The sequence below is a fragment of the Lygodium microphyllum genome, chromosome 16 (genome assembly GCF_053477565.2).
Source record: "Lygodium microphyllum isolate KBCC chromosome 16, Lygodium_microphyllum_v1.1.10, whole genome shotgun sequence".
Classification (NCBI taxonomy): Eukaryota; Viridiplantae; Streptophyta; class Polypodiopsida; order Schizaeales; family Lygodiaceae; genus Lygodium; species Lygodium microphyllum.
The window spans coordinates 129,464,372-129,472,330 of record NC_141150.1 but is presented as its reverse complement, the minus strand read 5'-3'; positions in this window follow the sequence as shown (position 1 = coordinate 129,472,330).

Here is a 7,959-nt window from a genome sequence, read left to right as displayed (position 1 = left end):
GTTGTACCTTCAAAGTAAACCTCACGTGCAAACACTTCCTAGGGGAAAGTGCTAGTCTGTTGCTCGCGTACATGATATATGATGTTCTCGATTTGGGAAGTGGGTCGAACTCCAAGCAAGCTTGAAGTATTGTCCCACACTCGAGGACCCAAAACTATGAATAGATTATTGTGCAAATACTATAGTGAGTGCGCATGCATACATAGTCTAATACATAGTTAGAAGACTACTTCACGGATGTTGCAATGAGTGATGACTTGTACTTGATGAATCAAGGGATCTTGACCTAATGAGGATGGGAAGAATCGTGCGTGTCGAGGGAAAAGGTAGTTATTGAATGATGAAGATGCTAGCGAGACATTGATGTGGGATGGACAGGAGTAGGTGTTCAATCCAATAAGCTCTTGAAGAACATGGGTCTCTGTGGGATCAACCACACATGGTAACTAATGCAATTGTTGGCTTTATGTTGAAGAACCTTTTCACCTTTTTGATACGTAAGGATTGATGAAGCTGGGTGAATCAAAGGAAGGGATGAAATGTGCAAGTGAGTCAGGGAGACAAGTCCACCAAGGCGAGCCGAGACTCCTTAGGTATGTCTTGACGTTGATGTGCCCTAAGTAAGGGTGTGGGAAAATGGGAAAAGGGCTAGGGGATTAGAGATGGAGCTAGCCAACTAGGGTCATTGGACGCATCCAACTTGAGGACCCCTAGGTGTGGTGGAGTGTATGTGTGTGCATATTTCTTATTCTTTTTTGTTTTTTTTTCTTTCTTTTCTCTCTTTTTTTTGGCAAGTCGATAACAACAATGATATACAATAAGCATGCTACCTTACAAGGAGAAATGGAAGTACGAGATCAGAAGGCTAGCTGCAAATAATAAAACTTGGTGCATAAGATGATTGGTGCATTGAGGTGTGTACAATGAAAATTTGAACATTGAGCATGGGCGTTGAAGCACATTCCCTGATGAAGCTATTGTTGAAGAAAAACTTGAACTTGCCGATGAAGATTGGTATGCTCATCGATGAAGCGATTCGCAAGTGCTCCTAAGGAAGTAGATGACCATTAGATGTTGTTGTAAATGTATGGTGTCATTGAAGAAAGTGGAACCTCATTGTTGCTGGTTCTTTAAGTCTCGTGTTCCTTTAGTGAGGCTCCAAGATAAACTTGTTAACAGTCTTGATTGGCCTTCGATGCCTTGATGTGATGCCTCTCAAGCTTGAGATCTTCAAGAAGGTTCTGATGCTAGTGTCAGCTTCAATTCTTTAATCTTGTTGCACGCAAGCATAGGATGTTCATGGAAAGCTTCTATCGTCGATGATATTGTCTTCGAGCCTTGAGGTTCGTTGCGTTGCTTTGTCACTTATTGTTTTCCTGCATTCACTTGTGAAACTTTGAGAGTACCATGCAATTGATTCAAGGGAAAAAGATAGAAAGAATTATGAACAGCTTTCTTCTTCCTTAAATTTCGCCATCACACGAGGAGCGAAAGGGTTTGAGCTTGTACCTCTTGTGTTAATTTTTTGCCCTCACATAAGATGCAGTGTTATTTTCTTAAGTCAGAGGGACTTTTGCTCTTATTAGTGCAGCAAATCGAGCTAAAGAAAAATATGTATAAAGAAACTAAGACTAAAAAGGAAAAAGGGTTAGTATTTTACCGTTTTTGGGATCCACTAGTCATAGAAATTCGAAGTGTACTCCAATTTGGCAAAAGCATCCAAGTTTGGTGGTTTGGTATCTAGTCCACAAATATAAGTTATTGAACTGCCGATCAAAGAGGGTCCTACAAAGCGACTGGCAATGCGTAGTTCCTCTTTGATCATAATCTTGTCGAGCAATGGGTGATATATCAACTTTCATGGCAAGGCGAGATTTCGAGCTGGGATGATAGAGTGCAGTGAAGCGGTCTCATAGTAAGTTGGGTTAGCTTGAAGTGTATTGACTGTATGGCATTGCTTATCTGTGGTCATAAGACAACTATCATCGCAAGAAATCTCAAGTCAATGAGAAAACCACTTTTGCAACAACAGACTCGAGGAATGACAATTTCGCTCAGGCTCGTCAAGTACTGATTGGCCTTGGATTTTGGTCACATAAGCATAAGAAGGAACAAATCAGCATGATAGCAAGTGATCCTAAGGGAGAGTCTAACATATTCCTTCTGAATCAAGAGGTTTTTATCGAAAAGATGTTCATTGTCCTCCCAAGTGGGATGCCATTTAGAAGCAACCTAAACTGCCTCATCATTAGCGAGGCCTACATCAATCATTGCAAACAACTCGGCATAACTAGTGTATATGGCCTCAAATTGGAGTAGGCATTCTGTTTCAAAGGAATTGAATCTCTTTGCCGAATGAGTAGCCATGGTACTCGATGGTCGCTATACTAGCAAAGGCTTGATGGCGGCAGAAGGAGGGTCAAGTTTAGTAGGGTTGATTTGGAGATGTATCTTAGTAACATCCTTTGGAGCATCCCGGGGTCAATCGGCTCAATTGAGATTAACTGGTGGGGTGAGTTAGGAGGGACATCGGTGGCATTGTGCCTAGCTAGGATCTAGAGTTGCAAGCATACCTCTTCTAGCCACAGTGTTCGGGTTAGTAGAAGGCTTATGTACGTTAGTCTACTTCACATCCTTTGAGGAAGATTCGGTCATTGTAGTACTGGAAGCAGAGGTAAGATTTAGTGTTGTATCACTTAGCCTTGGAATAAGCTATTCGTAGAAACTAGGATTGTACTCTAATGAAGCATGGTCATAAAGAAGTTGTGGGTCATGGGTGAGACAGAAGATATATCTAGTGGCATCAATCATCATGTCTCGTTGTCCTAATTGACCTGCAATGTGTAGTTCTTCCTATGAAAGAAGCTTATCACACAAGGGATCAAGTTTAGCCCATTTAGAAATGTTGACACCACGGACAAGTGCAAGCACTTGGAGAGATATATGAGCCACATATGTTGGATCATGCATTAAAGTCCAAAGTGCCTTTCTTTGCTCAGCAATAGTCTAAAATTAGGTGGCTACCATATCATGCAGCTAACCCTCGACTAGAATACCATTTTCGTTTAAACTCACTTTGTCCTTTTGCTTTCTTGGCCAATGCTGCAACACCCTCCCAACTTGCTGTGTGCTTCCCAGTGTAGAACATAGGAATTAAGCGATGCTTCTCCTACTCTACCTTGGTCATTTGCTTTATAACTTTTCCCATGACTGCTGGGGGTAAGTTCAATAAGTTTGTGATTGCTCTGATGATGTCAAAGACTTTTCTAAGAGTTCTTGATGCTCAGCAGTCTGAATTCTAAGGTCGGCGTGAACATATGCACGAGAAAATGAAGTCAAGAGGATTCCGTCCAGTTCTTGAGAGCTTGTAGCTTCTGATTGATCTTTGTGTTGGCCCCTCTTCTTTCACATCCCCATGATCGATCGTTTAGCTGGTTTCAAGTGTATTGGAGCTTTTGATTGAGAAGAACACGACTTGTGGATCAATGGATTCGTAGTGCTCTTTGCACTAGATTCTATATCCTTGTGTGAGGCTAAAGTACTAGAGGCTTGTTCTTTAGTAGAGCTGAAGTGGCAGTCTTGGTCAGAGCCCCAGTCAAGGGCTATGGCTGTATGGGTTCCATCTCAGAATTCAAAGCAGCAACTTCTAATTCGGTGGAGTGGTCAATCACGATAGTCAAAGATGATTGTGCACTTGGGTCCTCGGACTAAGTGGAAGTATTCATGGACTTGGTGGTTCCAAATTTGTTTGTGATAACACTTGTAGAGGGAGGTCATTGCTCTTTTGATGCTTTTGTACCTGTCCCTTGTGGATCCTTTTCCTTAGATTGAGCAGCTACACTAGGCTTCTATACTACCAGATTTTCTGTTTTGGTTTGGGTGACAAAGGTTCTTGGTTTCGAGGAGACGTTGGTTGTTTTGAAGAACCGGCAACAATGTGGGATTGTTGCTTATCAACACTTGAGGGCTTTATCTCACAAGCCTCCCATAATTGAATGGGATAAAGCCCCAAGATCAACAATCGAGTAAGAACAAATTTTAGCACCCATAATTAATATGTTTGATGAAGAGGAGATGGCTAAAAGGCTCAACTCTTCAAAGCAAGAGGCTGTTGAGTCACCGCAGCAACCTTGTAATATCACTTAGTATGACCTAGAGAAGCCTCATGATGAGGAGATGAAAGGAAAAGTGATCCCTCATTAGTAGTCCAGTAATACAGCTGCCAAACCAAGTGAAGGCACCAAATCTCCTAAGTTCATGCCTTCCTTATCCAACAGAAAGAAACAAAACTAAAGAAACAACAACGGTAGCAAGCAACTATTGAAACCATAGAAAAGGAATCCACAAGGCTGGGCAAGAAGTCAATAGCCCCACCACATAACCAATCCATAGATGTGTCCACTCTCGCTTTTCCCTAAGGTGCTAAGCTAGTAAATGCTTCTAAGGGTTCTAAGGATTTCAAGCAACAAATCCTTCCAATTGTTACAAATAAAACTTGATGTATGATCGAGTGTGGAAACCGAGTAGTCACAACCATCAATTGTGACCATACCTATCAGCTTCAACAAGGATCAAGGTAAAGTAGTGAGATGATGTTAGGATAAATATAAAAGCTTTGAAAGCACAAGCAATCTCATGCTCCCACAATCTTGTCCAACTTGTCCATAATCTTTGGAAACGCTAAAGCCTAAAGCCATAGTCGGAATCCTAGAAGAAATGGCAATAGAGTAAGCACATTTAGAAAATAAGAACGCGACTGTTGAGCTTAACGCGCCAACAATCAGGGCTTTGGACGGACTTCTATTGTTTCAGAAGAGCTACAACTCACTTTGGCAATAATATCTCACCTTGTCTCTCAACACTCCGCTTTAACTAACCAAGCATCCTCCTCTCCAACCCAAGAAAGCAAAAACACAAGACTAGCTCAAGTTGCAGTGAGCCCACCTAGCTTACTTTCTTGCGTTTGATGACTCAAAGGATCAAAGATGGTTCCACAACCACGATCAACACGATCCAATGCCGTCGCATCCACAACCAAGCGCAACAATGAGTGGAAGAGCTAGTAGAGAAGGCAAGCAAAGCAAGAGGATGGTGAAGAGCTTCACCTTCTCTCAGTCCCTTGCTCAGCACACCTCTCCCTTTCAGTCACTCTCAACACAATGGAAGCAAGAAGATAGACCGGAAAGCTTGAGTAGCGGCACTGATGAAGCTTCTGCAGCATGGATGTGCCAGAAGGGTCCATACAACTGAGACCTCCCATCCTTATGTAGACTAAGAATTAGGGTTAGGTTTAGGGTTTCGCCCCTTTTTTGTTCAGGGTTTTCACCTCTTTTGTATTTAGGGTTTGTGCCCCTTTTGCATTTGGGGTTTGCATCCTACCCACTTTGTGGGCTCCAGGCTAGTCAATCATCATTGCATACTTCAACCTTAGCATAATTAGACCAAGCCTAAGATATTCTAATTAAAAATACATGTGTGTATTCGACGCAATAGTTGCAGGTGCGACAAACACAATTGTGAGTGGCAGATACAATCTGCACGAGAATGAGCCTGCTGGCTCTCACAAACTAATACATCTGCATGATAGTTTGATAGATGTCCATGACGTACAAATATAATCCAAGCGTCCAAAAATAAGGCGCGAAAGCTCCATAAAAATAATATCCACCAAAAAATAGTAGTCGACACTTCTACTTTTGCAGTCTTCTCAAAATACTATTAACATTATTTTCCCTAGACAAGTGCCAATCCCATGGCACTCACATCACAGGCAGCAAACTATAGCTTGCACCGAAGATGTGGAATGCTAGGAACAATCAATTGAATAAATAATCTTGATAAGGAGAAATGAATGCTGTTGATGAAGAATTTGTTGCTGCTTGAAGAGGATGATGTTGCTACTGGTGAGAAATCCTGTAGGATTTGATTGTGCTAAAGATACACTTGACTAATGGTTCTTCTAATGGAGACAGCTAGAATGGAAGATGGGAGATTCAATGGTGATGTAGAAGTGATGGCTTATGATCCTCCATGAACCGTTGTACCTTCAAAGTAAACCTCACGTGCAAACACTTCCTAGGGGAAAGTGCTAGTCTGTTGCTCGCGTACATGATATATGATGTTCTCGATTTGGGAAGTGGGTCGAACTCCAAGCAAGCTTGAAGTATTGTCCCACACTCGAGGACCCAAAACTATGAATAGATTATTGTGCAAATACTATAGTGAGTGCGCATGCATACATAGTCTAATACATAGTTAGAAGACTACTTCACGGATGTTGCAATGAGTGATGACTTGTACTTGATGAATCAAGGGATCTTGACCTAATGAGGATGGGAAGAATCGTGCGTGTCGAGGGAAAAGGTAGTTATTGAATGATGAAGATGCTAGCGAGACATTGATGTGGGATGGACAGGAGTAGGTGTTCAATCCAATAAGCTCTTGAAGAACATGGGTCTCTGTGGGATCAACCACACATGGTAACTAATGCAATTGTTGGCTTTATGTTGAAGAACCTTTTCACCTTTTTGATACGTAAGGATTGATGAAGCTGGGTGAATCAAAGGAAGGGATGAAATGTGCAAGTGAGTCAGGGAGACAAGTCCACCAAGGCGAGCCGAGACTCCTTAGGTATGTCTTGACGTTGATGTGCCCTAAGTAAGGGTGTGGGAAAATGGGAAAAGGGCTAGGGGATTAGAGATGGAGCTAGCCAACTAGGGTCATTGGACGCATCCAACTTGAGGACCCCTAGGTGTGGTGGAGTGTATGTGTGTGCATATTTCTTATTCTTTTTTGTTTTTTTTTCTTTCTTTTCTCTCTTTTTTTTGGCAAGTCGATAACAACAATGATATACAATAAGCATGCTACCTTACAAGGAGAAATGGAAGTACGAGATCAGAAGGCTAGCTGCAAATAATAAAACTTGGTGCATAAGATGATTGGTGCATTGAGGTGTGTACAATGAAAATTTGAACATTGAGCATGGGCGTTGAAGCACATTCCCTGATGAAGCTATTGTTGAAGAAAAACTTGAACTTGCCGATGAAGATTGGTATGCTCATCGATGAAGCGATTCGCAAGTGCTCCTAAGGAAGTAGATGACCATTAGATGTTGTTGTAAATGTATGGTGTCATTGAAGAAAGTGGAACCTCATTGTTGCTGGTTCTTTAAGTCTCGTGTTCCTTTAGTGAGGCTCCAAGATAAACTTGTTAACAGTCTTGATTGGCCTTCGATGCCTTGATGTGATGCCTCTCAAGCTTGAGATCTTCAAGAAGGTTCTGATGCTAGTGTCAGCTTCAATTCTTTAATCTTGTTGCACGCAAGCATAGGATGTTCATGGAAAGCTTCTATCGTCGATGATATTGTCTTCGAGCCTTGAGGTTCGTTGCGTTGCTTTGTCACTTATTGTTTTCCTGCATTCACTTGTGAAACTTTGAGAGTACCATGCAATTGATTCAAGGGAAAAAGATAGAAAGAATTATGAACAGCTTTCTTCTTCCTTAAATTTCGCCATCACACGAGGAGCGAAAGGGTTTGAGCTTGTACCTCTTGTGTTAATTTTTTGCCCTCACATAAGATGCAGTGTTATTTTCTTAAGTCAGAGGGACTTTTGCTCTTATTAGTGCAGCAAATCGAGCTAAAGAAAAATATGTATAAAGAAACTAAGACTAAAAAGGAAAAAGGGTTAGTATTTTACCGTTTTTGGGATCCACTAGTCATAGAAATTCGAAGTGTACTCCAATTTGGCAAAAGCATCCAAGTTTGGTGGTTTGGTATCTAGTCCACAAATATAAGTTATTGAACTGCCGATCAAAGAGGGTCCTACAAAGCGACTGGCAATGCGTAGTTCCTCTTTGATCATAATCTTGTCGAGCAATGGGTGATATATCAACTTTCATGGCAAGGCGAGATTTCGAGCTGGGATGATAGAGTGCAGTGAAGCGGTCTCATAGTAAGTT